A 12,923-nucleotide genomic window follows, 5' to 3' on the forward strand; every position below is an offset into this window, starting at 1 on the left:
AGTGATGCCTGACATCTATGTGTTTGGTCCTAGAGTGAAGAACTGGATTGTAGGTAATAGCAATCGTGCTTGTATTGTCACAAAATATAGGTGATTCTTTGGCAATGACTCCATAGTCTCTCAGTTGTTGCTGAATCTAGAGCAGTTGAGCACAGCAACTTCCATCAGCAAGATATTCTGCTTCAGTTGTGGAAGTAGCAATGGATGTCTGCTTCTTGCTGAACCAAGAGATCAGTCTGTCTCCTAGAAACTGACATGATCCACTTGTACTTTTTCGATCAAGCTTACATCCTGCATAATCTGCATCTAAATAGCCAACTAGATTGACAGAGGAGTCTTTAGAATACCGTAACCCAACATTTTGAGTGCCTTTCAAATATTTTAAAATACGTTTGGCAGCTGAAAAAATGTGATTGCTTAGGGTTTTCTTGAAATCTGGCACACATACAGACAGCAAATACAATATCAGGACAACTAGCAGTTAGGTACAATAATGAACCTATTAAACCTCTGTTAAGTGTCGTCTCAACTAATATTCCCCCTTGATCAGTGTCTAGTTTAACTGATGAACTCATGGGAGTACTTGCAGCTGAACACAATTCCATGCCAAATTTCTTCAGCAACTCTTTCGTGTATTTAGTCTGACTGATAAAAGTGTCTGTCTCTAGTTGCTTCACTTGCAGTCCAAGAAAAAATGTCAGTTCACCCATCATGCTTATTTCAAATTTATCATGCATCAACTTAGCAAATTTCTCGCATAATTTGGGGTTAGTTGACCCAATATAATGTCATCAACATAAATTTGAATGAGTAAAATGTGATCATTCTTTAAAAATTTGAACAATGTCTTATCAACTGATCCAACAGAAAAATCGTGATCAGTTAAAATTTTGAAAGAGTTTCATACCAAGCTCTTGGAGCTTGTTTAAGACCATATAAGGCTTTTTTCAAATGGTAGACATGATCAGGAAAAAGGTGATTGATGAAACCTGGAGGTTGTTCAACATAGACTTTCTCTTGCAACTGACCATTTAGGAAAGCACTCTTTATATCCATCTGGTAGACTTTGAAATTCTTGAATGAAGCATAGGCAAGGAATATTGTTATAGCTTCCAGTCTTGCAACTGGTGCATATGTTTCATCATAATCAATTTCTTCTTCTTGCCTGTATCCTTGTGCTACCAGTCTCGCCTTGTTGCGCACAACTGAACCATCTTCGTTCAGTTTATTCCTGTACACCCATTTTGTACCTATAAAAGTTTTTGAAACTGGTCTTGGAACTAGGTTCCAGACATTGTTATGGGTAAACTGATTCAGCTCCTCTTGCATTGCATTTGTCCAGTTTGGATAAGCAAGAGCTTCATCAGTTTTCTTTGGTTCCAATTGCGATACGAAAGCTGAATGAATAAATAAGTTGAGCATCTGATTTCTAGTTCTCACCGGATCAGATGGGTTACCTATTAACAATTATGGAAGATGTGATTTCTTCCATCTGTATTCAGCATTTATTGTATCCAAGTCAGCAACTGCTTCAGTTTGCAACTGGGTGTTTTCTTCAGTTTTAGTTGCTGCTGCATCAGTTGGTAATTGAATATCCTCAATAGGCTCTGCCAACTGATTATCAGAAACAGCTTCCTGTTCAACTGATTGATCCACAATTTCAGGTTATGGTGTTTGAAAGATGTTTCGATTGATGTGGTTTTCTTCATGATCATCCTCCAAACTGATATCTGTAAATCTATCGACTAGCTCAACTGGATCAGTTGGCTTGTCAGTTAGTACAGTTTCATCAAAAACAACATGTATAGATTCTTCAACATTTAGTGTGCCCTTGTTAAACACTCAATAAGCTTTGCTGACTGATGAATATCCCAGAAATATTCCCTCTGCAGATTTAGCATCAAAGGCTTTTAAATGATTTTTGCCATTATCAAGAATAAAACATCTGCAGCCGAATATTTTGAAGTAAGAAACCACACTTTTTCGTCCATACCAGATCTCATAAGGTGTTTTCAAATGATTTTTATTAATCATCGATCTGTTTTGAGTATAACACGCAGTGTTTACTGCCTCTGCCCAAAACCTTTGAGAAATACCAGAATCAGCAAGCATTGTTCTAGCAGCTTCTTTGAGGGTTCAATTTCTCCTCTCAGCTACACCATTTTGCTGAGGAGTTCTAGCTGCTGAGAGCTCATGCTTAATTCCAGCACTTTCTAAAAAATTTGAAAGAATTTGATTGATGAATTCAGTTCCTCGATCGGATCTGATTCTATCAATTCCAATTGATTTCTCATTTTATAGTCTTTTGAAAAGCTTGATTAGTTGTGCAGCAGTTTGGTCTTTGGATTTTAGAAAAATAACCCAAGTAAATCTTGACAAATCATCCACAACCACCAAGGTGTATTTCATTCCCCCTAAGCTCATTACTGGTATTGGATCAAATAGATCCATATGTAACAGCTCTAAGCATCGGGAAGAAGATTTACTGCCCTTGTTTTTAAAAGAAGATTTAACTTGTTTACCAAACTGACATGCTGAACAAATTTTATCTTTGGTAAAATCCATTTTGGGCAAACCATTGACAAGATCGTGATTACTCAGATATGCAATAGATTTAAAGTTCAGGTGGTTTAATCTCTTATGCCACAACCAGTTTTTAGAAGATTTTAAAGCAATGAAACATACTGGTGCATAAGGTTGATCATTCCAACTGACTTTGTAATTATTTCCACACCGTTTGCCAGTTAGGATGACCTCATCAGTTGAGTCTCTGACTGAACACGAATGTTTGTCAAACTGAACTGAGAATCCATTATCGCATAACTGACTAATGCTAATCATATTATACTTGAGATTCTCAACTAATAAAACATCATTAATGATAAAGTTACCATGGATAAGCTTACCCTTACCCACAGTTTTACCTTTGGAATTATCTCCGAAACTGATGTTTGGTCCAGTGTACTTGATCAGTTGAGATAACAAGTTTGCATCTCCCGTCATGTGTCGTGAGCATCCACTATCCAAGTACCAGATTGATTCCTTGCTTGTACCTGTTACATGCAATCACACACAAGATATTATTTTGGTACCCTTATTTATTTGGGTTCTACACTTATTAATCCTTTAGGAATCCAGACTTGGATTAGTCTGACTGACTGTACAGTTACTGTATTTCAGATGGTCTTTCTCGATTTGTGTGCGCTTGGTGTGTAGTGTGCAGGTGAGACAACATGTTATTTAGCTTTGTTCAACTGATTGTTCAGCCGATATCTTTTCTGAACTGGCTTATTGTTATAGTAATTGGAGTAGCCATTTGAATAATTCCTGCTGAATCTTTTTGGCGACTGACTGCGTGAGTCGGTTAAAACTTTTGGGCTATAACCAATACCATATCTTCTAGCCTTGTTCGTACTTTCAGTAGGCTGCTCAACCAGTTTACTTGGCTCAGGTTGTTCTTGTACCACAGCTGATTTGACAAAGTAAATGTATTTCCCTTTATCCATATTTAGTTTTTGTTGATTATCATTGGAAGACATTTCATCTTGGTTACAGAACCCTAAACTAGTTTTATCAGTAACTGATTTATGAGAGTTCTGTATATCAGTTAATGCAGCAGATGATTTGTTCCACGCCTGAATGAGCTCAGTTTGCTTTGAATTTTCAAGCATCAACTTCTGAATCATTGATTGATTCTTGCTTCTTTCAGCATTGAGCTCAGCAATCTCCCTTTTTAGACTCAACTCATCAACTGATTCATCAGTTTTAGTTTTATTGTATATGGGATCAGTTTGCTTTGCTCTAGCCTTTTCAAAAGATAAGGCAAGCTTGTGGTACTCATTAACCATGTCATGAAGAGTTGAAATAAGTTCTTCTCTATTGAAATCAGTTGAGGTGAAGTCAAATACCTGTTGACTGCTTGACTCCACTTCTGTATCACCAGCCATTAGACACTTCACTTCCTCTTCACCATCACTGGAACTGCATGAGGTTTCTGGCTCTGACTCTTCGCTGTCAGTTTCTGCCCATTTAGATTTATTCTCTTCAGCTAAGAGTACCTCATGCTTCTTCCTAAAAGATTTTTTATCATCCTTGGATCTCCTTTTGTGCTCATATGACTTCTTCTTTCTTTCAGTCGAGCCTTGACTGTCCTTCTTGGGTTTGGTACAGTCAGCAATGAAGTGACCGGGTTTGCCACAGTTGTAGCAAGCATTTGATTCCTCTTTAGAATTGTTTCTTTGATAATGCTTCTGGTAGTTCCCTTGATTCTTCCTCATGAACTTTCCAAATTTTTTGATGAACAATGACATAGCATCATTGCTCAGTTGATCAGCAACCTTCTCGACTGAACCAGTTGGTTCTGTTCTGACAGCAGCTAAGGCAGTTGTGGCTGCTAGAGTAGAAGGTTCTCCTTCTCGAGTTTGCAGCTCAAACTCATAGGCCTTCAGATCAGCGAATAGATCATGAAGTTCAACCTTGTTTAGATCCTTGGATTCCCTCATTGCCATGGTCTTAACGTCCCACTTCTTGGGAAGACCTCTGATCACTTTTAAGGCAACTTCTTTGTTGGTATACACTTTTCCAAGTGCATTAAGTTCATTGATGATACAGCTGACTCTTTCATCATACTCATGCATCGATTTTCCAGCTCTCATCTTTATGTTGTCAAACTTCTGAACAGCAAGAGAAAGTTTATTCTCTTTTGTTTGTTCATTTCCCTCACAAAGCTGGATCAGTTTTTCTCAAATCTCTTTAGTTGTCTTACACAATTTGATCTTGCTGAAAGTTATTTTATCCAGCATTTTGTACAGTATATCCTTTGCTACATTGTCCAAATTTGCTTTTCTTTTATCCTCGGCAGTCCATTCATCTCTAGGCTTTTCAATTCTATCAGGTGCCCCATCGGTGATTGCAACTGCTGTGTTGGCTTTCAATATTTTCATCGGACCTTCAGTGATGACATACCACATGTCATCATCTTGTGCAGCTAAGTGAGCCTGCTTCCTGATTTTTCAATCATCGAAGTCTTCTCTGGAGAACATAGGGATTTTATTGAAAGATTCAATGATAATCAGTTTGAGTAGAAATATTCTGAGACGAGATACAACCTGCTCTGATACCACTTGAAAGGATCGGTTATAAGGTGATAAGTGTTTAGAAGAGGGGGTTGAATAAACACTCACGTATTTTGTATTCTTTTCGAATATAGAGTTCAGTTTAGTGACAAACTGACGCTCGGTATCTCGTCAGTCGATAACAATCAGTTTAACTGAGAAAAACAGTTGCGGAAGTAAACTGACTGAGAGATAGAATAGCTACTGAAAGTAATAACTGAAATGAAAATGCACACGGTTTGTTTCTGGATGTTCAGAGAATAGAATAACTCCTACGTCACCCCTTCTATCACGAAGATAGAATTTCCACTAAAAGACTTTGATCGAATACAAAAGTTGTACTGACCCACTTCAGTTTAGACTTAACACTGCCAAAACTGAAACTCTTAGTTCACAAAACTTTTACAGTGCGTGACTGAAATTTAACACGACTGAATGAATTTAACAAAGATTTCAAAGTGCTAACAAGCTCGTAAATATAGCCTTGATTGCTACTGATATATCTGATAAGAGTGAGCTTTTGATATTTGAATACGAGTTGCGATTTTTGCAGAGTAACAGCAAGCTTGAATAGAATAGTAGTTCGTATATTTTCTCAGCTGCCTCTTCACCTATTTATAGGCTTCCCTTTCAACGGTAATATTAAATAATGTTTGAATCCATATATCCGTTGATTGCCACATCAATATTCTCCGACATTCGTAAACTGCAATCTCTGAAATGCGGCGTTCCACTACGAGTTGCAGTCTGTTGTACTATATGTTGTTTGTCATTCTCAACTGATGACGTGTACAACTGAGAGATCAGCTGAAGGATAATAGCTTGAGCAGTTGTTGCTGAATCTAGAGCAGTTGAGCACAGCAACTTCCATCAGCAAGATATTCTGCTTCAGTTGTGGAAGTAGCAATGGATGTCTGCTTCTTGCTGAACCAAGAGATCAGTCTGTCTCCTAGAAACTGACATGATCCACTTGTACTTTTTCGATCAAGCTTACATCCTGCATAATCTGCATCTAAATAGCCAACTAGATTGACAGAGGAGTCTTTAGAATACCGTAACCCAACATTTTGAGTGCCTTTCAAATATTTTAAAATACGGTTGGCAGCTGAAAAAATGTGATTGCCTAGGGTTTTCTTGAAATCTGGCACACATACAGACAGCAAATACAATATCAGGACAACTAGCAGTTAGGTACAATAATGAACCTATTAAACCTCTGTTAAGTGTCGTCTCAACTAATATTCCCCCTTGATCAGTGTCTAGTTTAACTGATGAACTCATGGGAGTACTTGCAGCTGAACACAATTCCATGCCAAATTTCTTCAGCAACTCTTTCGTGTATTTAGTCTGACTGATAAAAGTGTCTGTCTCTAGTTGCTTCACTTGCAGTCCAAGAAAAAATGTCAGTTCACCCATCATGCTTATTTCAAATTTATCCTGCATCAACTTAGCAAATTTCTCGCATAATTTGGGGTTAGTTGACCCAATATAATGTCATCAACATAAATTTGAATGAGTAAAATGTGATCATTCTTTAAAAATTTGAACAATGTCTTATCAACTGATCCAACAGAAAAATCGTGATCAGTTAAAATTTTGAAAGAGTTTCATACCAAGCTCTTGGAGCTTGTTTAAGACCATATAAGGCTTTGTTCAAATGGTAGACATGATCAGGAAAAAAGTGATTGATGAAACCTGGAGGTTGTTCAACATAGACTTTCTCTTGCAACTGACCATTTAGGAAAGCACTCTTTATATCCATCTGGTAGACTTTGAAATTCTTGAATGAAGCATAGGCAAGGAATATTCTTATAGCTTCCAGTCTTGCAACTGGTGCATATGTTTCATCATAATCAATTTCTTCTTCTTGCCTGTATCCTTGTGCTACCAGTCTCGCCTTGTTGCGCACAACTGAACCATCTTCGTTCAGTTTATTCCTGTACACCCATTTTGTACCTATAAAAGTTTTTGAAACTGGTCTTGGAACTAGGTTCCAGACATTGTTATGGGTAAACTGATTCAGCTCCTCTTGCATTGCATTTGTCCAGTTTGGATAAGCAAGAGCTTCATCAGTTTTCTTTGGTTCCAATTGCGATACGAAAGCTGAATGAATAAATAAGTTGAGCATCTGATTTCTAGTTCTCACCGGATCAGATGGGTTACCTATTAACAATTATGGAAGATGTGATTTCTTCCATCTGTATTCAGCATTTATTGTATCCAAGTCAGCAACTGCTTCAGTTTGCAACTGGGTGTTTTCTTCAGTTTTAGTTGCTGCTGCATCAGTTGGTAATTGAATATCCTCAATAGGCTCTGCCAACTGATTATCAGAAACAGCTTCCTGTTCAACTGATTGATCCACAATTTCAGGTTATGGTGTTTGAAAGATGTTTCGATTGATGTGATTTTCTTCATGATCATCCTCCAAACTGATATCTGTAAATCTATCGACTAGCTCAACTGGATCAGTTGGCTTGTCAGTTAGTACAGTTTCATCAAAAACAACATGTATAGATTCTTCAACATTTAGTGTGCCCTTGTTAAACACTCAATAAGCTTTGCTGACTGATGAATATCCCAGAAATATTCCCTCTGCAGATTTAGCATCAAAGGCTTTTAAATGATTTTTGCCATTATCAAGAATAAAACATCTGCAGCCGAATATTTTGAAGTAAGAAACCACACTTTTTCGTCCATACCAGATCTCATAAGGTGTTTTCAAATGATTTTTATTAATCATCGATCTGTTTTGAGTATAACACGCAGTGTTTACTGCCTCTGCCCAAAACCTTTGAGAAATACCAGAATCAGCAAGCATTGTTCTAGCAGCTTCTTTGAGGGTTCAATTTCTCCTCTCAGCTACACCATTTTGCTGAGGAGTTCTAGCTGCTGAGAGCTCATGCTTAATTCCAGCACTTTCTAAAAAATTTGAAAGAATTTGATTGATGAATTCAGTTCCTCGATCGGATCTGATTCTATCAATTCCAATTGATTTCTCATTTTATAGTCTTTTGAAAAGCTTGATTAGTTGTGCAGCAGTTTGGTCTTTGGATTTTAGAAAAATAACCCAAGTAAATCTTGACAAATCATCCACAACCACCAAGGTGTATTTCATTCCCCCTAAGCTCATTACTGGTATTGGATCAAATAGATCCATATGTAACAGCTCTAAGCATCGGGAAGAAGATTTACTGCCCTTGTTTTTAAAAGAAGATTTAACTTGTTTACCAAACTGACATGCTGAACAAATTTTATCTTTGGTAAAATCCATTTTGGGCAAACCATTGACAAGATCGTGATTACTCAGATATGCAATAGATTTAAAGTTCAGGTGGTTTAATCTCTTATGCCACAACAAGTTTTTAGAAGATTTTAAAGCAATGAAACATACTGGTGCATAAGGTTGATCATTCCAACTGACTTTGTAATTATTTCCACACCGTTTGCCAGTTAGGATGACCTCATCAGTTGAGTCTCTGACTGAACACGAATGTTTGTCAAACTGAACTGAGAATCCATTATCGCATAACTGACTAATGCTAATCATATTATACTTAAGATTCTCAACTAATAAAACATCATTAATGATAAAATTACCATGGATAAGCTTACCCTTACCCACAGTTTTACCTTTGGAATTATCTCCGAAACTGATGTTTGGTCCAGTGTACTTGATCAGTTGAGATAACAAGTTTGCATCTCCCGTCATGTGTCGTGAGCATCCACTATCCAAGTACCAGATTGATTCCTTGCTTGTACCTGTTACATGCAATCACACACAAGATATTATTTTGGTACCCTTATTTATTTGGGTTCTACACTTATTAATCCTTTAGGAATCCAGACTTGGATTAGTCTGACTGACTGTACAGTTACTGTATTTCAGATGGTCTTTCTCGATTTGTGTGTGCTTGGTGTGTAGTGTGCAGGTGAGACAACATGTTATTTAGCTTTGTTCAACTGATTGTTCAGCCGATATCTTTTCTGAACTGGCTTATTGTTATAGTAATTGGAGTAGCCATTTGAATAATTCCTGCTGAATCTTTTTGGCGACTGACTGCGTGAGTCGGTTAAAACTTTTGGGCTATAACCAATACCATATCTTCTAGCCTTGTTCGTACTTTCAGTAGGCTGCTCAACCAGTTTACTTGGCTCAGGTTGTTCTTGTACCACAGCTGATTTGACAAAGTAAATGTATTTCCCTTTATCCATATTTAGTTTTTGTTGATTATCATTGGAAGACATTTCATCTTGGTTACAGAACCCTAAACTAGTTTTATCAGTAACTGATTTATGAGAGTTCTGTATATCAGTTAATGCAGCAGATGATTTGTTCCACGCCTGAATGAGCTCAGTTTGCTTTGAATTTTCAAGCATAAACTTCTGAATCATTGATTGATTCTTGCTTCTTTCAGCATTGAGCTCAGCAATCTCCCTTTTTAGACTCAACTCATCAACTGATTCATCAGTTTTAGTTTTATTGTCTATGGGATCAGTTTGCTTTGCTCTAGCCTTTTCAAAAGATAAGGCAAGCTTGTGGTACTCATTAACCATGTCATGAAGAGTTGAAATAAGTTCTTCTCTATTGAAATCAGTTGAGGTGAAGTCAAATACCTGTTGACTGCTTGACTCCACTTCTGTATCACCAGCCATTAGACACTTCACTTCCTCTTCACCATCACTGGAACTGCATGAGGTTTCTGGCTCTGACTCTTCGCTGTCAGTTTCTGCCCATTTAGATTTATTCTCTTCAGCTAAGAGTACCTCATGCTTCTTCCTAAAAGATTTTTTATCATCCTTGGATCTCCTTTTGTGCTCATATGACTTCTTCTTTCTTTCAGTCGAGCCTTGACTGTCCTTCTTGGGTTTGGTACAGTCAGCAATGAAGTGACCGGGTTTGCCACAGTTGTAGCAAGCATTTGATTCCTCTTTAGAATTGTTTCTTTGATAATGCTTCTGGTAGTTCCCTTGATTCTTCCTCATGAACTTTCCAAATTTTTTGATGAACAATGACATAGCATCATTGCTCAGTTGATCAGCAACCTTCTCGACTGAACCAGTTGGTTTTGTTCTGACAGCAGCTAAGGCAGTTGTGGCTGCTAGAGTAGAAGGTTCTCCTTCTCGAGTTTGCAGCTCAAACTCATAGGCCTTCAGATCAGCGAATAGATCATGAAGTTCAACCTTGTTTAGATCCTTGGATTCCCTCATTGCCATGGTCTTAACGTCCCAGTTCTTGGGAAGACCTCTGATCACTTTTAAGGCAACTTCTTTGTTGGTATACACTTTTCCAAGTGCATTAAGTTCATTGATGATACAGCTGACTCTTTCATCATACTCATGCATCGATTTTCCAGCTCTCATCTTTATGTTGTCAAACTTCTGAACAGCAAGAGAAAGTTTATTCTCTTTTGTTTGTTCATTTCCCTCACAAAGCTGGATCAGTTTTTCTCAAATCTCTTTAGTTGTCTTACACAATTTGATCTTGCTAAAAGTTATTTTATCCAGCATTTTGTACAGTATATCCTTTTCTACATTGTCCAAATTTGCTTTTCTTTTATCCTCGGCAGTCCATTCATCTCTAGGCTTTTCAATTCTATCAGGTGCCCCATCGGTGATTGCAACTGCTGTGTTGGCTTTCAATATTTTCATCGGACCTTCAGTGATGACATACCACATGTCATCATCTTGTGCAGCTAAGTGAGCCTGCTTCCTGATTTTTCAATCATCAAAATCTTCTCTGGAGAACATAGGGATTTTATTGAAAGATGCAATGATAATCAGTTTGAGTAGAAATATTCTGAGACGAGATACAACCTGCTCTGATACCACTTGAAAGGATCGGTTATAAGGTGATAAGTGTTTAGAAGAGGGGGTTGAATAAACACTCACGTATTTTGTATTCTTTTCGAATATAGAGTTCAGTTTAGTGACAAACTGACGCTCGGTATCTCGTCAGTCGATAACAATCAGTTTAACTGAGAAAAACAGTTGCGGAAGTAAACTGACTGAGAGATAGAATAGCTACTGAAAGTAATAACTGAAATGAAAATGCACACGGTTTGTTTCTGGATGTTCAGAGAATAGAATAACTCCTACGTCACCCCTTCTATCACGAAGATAGAATTTCCACTAAAAGACTTTGATCGAATACAAAAGTTGTAATGACCCACTTCAGTTTAGACTTAACACTGCCAAAACTGAAACTCTTAGTTCACAAAACTTTTACAGTGCGTGACTGAAATTTAACACGACTGAATGAATTTAACAAAGATTTCAAATTGCTAACAAGCTCGTAAATATAGCCTTGATTGCTACTGATATATCTGATAAGAGTGAGCTTTTGATATTTGAATACGAGTTGCGATTTTTGCAGAGTAACAGCAAGCTTGAATACAATAGTAGTTCATATATTTTCTCAGCTGCCTCTTCACCTATTTATAGGCTTCCCTTTCAACGGTAATATTAAATAATGTTTGAATCCATATATCCGTTGATTGCCACATCAATATTCTCTGACATTCGTAAACTGCAATCTCTGAAATGCGGCGTTCCACTATGAGTTGCAGTCTGTTGTACTATATGTCGGTTGTCATTCTCAACTGATGACGTGTACAACTGAGAGATCAGCTGAAGGGGATAATAGCTTGAGTGTTTTCGGCTGAATATATCGACTGATAGGTTTACGACTGATCAGTCAGTTGACTGCTCATTCAATTGTGTAAATCAGTTGCGTTGGTATCAGTTGTCTTTAATATTAAGCACATTAATCATCATTTAGGCAAGTGATAGTTGATTTGCGAAGCCTGGTAACTTGAGCAGTTAGTCCAATAAATTCGATGCTTAGTTTGCCAAATCACTGAAATTTAGTTTCCAACTGTACAATTATACAACACATATATTTTTTACAAATTATTATAAAACTTAAATATTTAGAACACTTTAAACTATAAAATATTATATAAATATTTAATAAATATACATTTTAATATAATCAAGCCTAGAATTAATTGATTGATTAATAATTAATTAAGTACTTAAATAATGGTTATTTAATATATATATCATGTATTATCAAGAGTTGATAATGATCTAATTATGTATAGTATCTTTAGGAATGGAAAATTACATATGGGAGTTTTAAACAATGAAAATATAGAATCCTGATTTGAGGAAAATCTTTTTGGTATTGAAATATTTTTTTATTAAATATATGACATCACGATACTTGACCATCACCTTATCCAAGGCTCATGGCCAAGCACCAACACGACACCACCGCACGGTGTTGTTCTACTATCGTAGCGTCGTTGCTACTTAGTCGGATTCATTTATGAAGATTGATCGATTTACTCTCAATGCATAATTTCATGTGAATTTTTAGTGCAATCTACACATTGAATAAAGTTTCTGATCGTAGACCTAATTAGAAGTTTGAATAAAGTTCGTATGGATTTATAAGAAAGACCAACATAGCTAATCTCGAACTAGTTTGGTGTCCACCGTTCTTCAACGCAAAGGTAAATCAAATCTAAATAACCTATGAATGGTTTAAATCATACGACACCCAAGAATGTTTTGAACGTCTAAACAAATTTTGTCAACTTCTGATGCATCTTGGATGAGAGAAAAAGTTACTCCAAAAGTGGTATCAGAGTCTAAATTTCTCGATCGTATGATTCTTTTATTGTTTATTTTTAAAATTATGTTGAAAAAATTGTTTTTAACCGCAAAATCCAAAAAAATCGCATGCCGTGAAAATTTTTGAAACAAAAATAACTTATGAGCATTGCGTGGAATAGTTACGGGTAG

Source organism: Primulina tabacum, chromosome 12 (assembly GCF_025594145.1).
Source record: "Primulina tabacum isolate GXHZ01 chromosome 12, ASM2559414v2, whole genome shotgun sequence".
Lineage (NCBI taxonomy): Eukaryota > Viridiplantae > Streptophyta > Magnoliopsida > Lamiales > Gesneriaceae > Primulina > Primulina tabacum.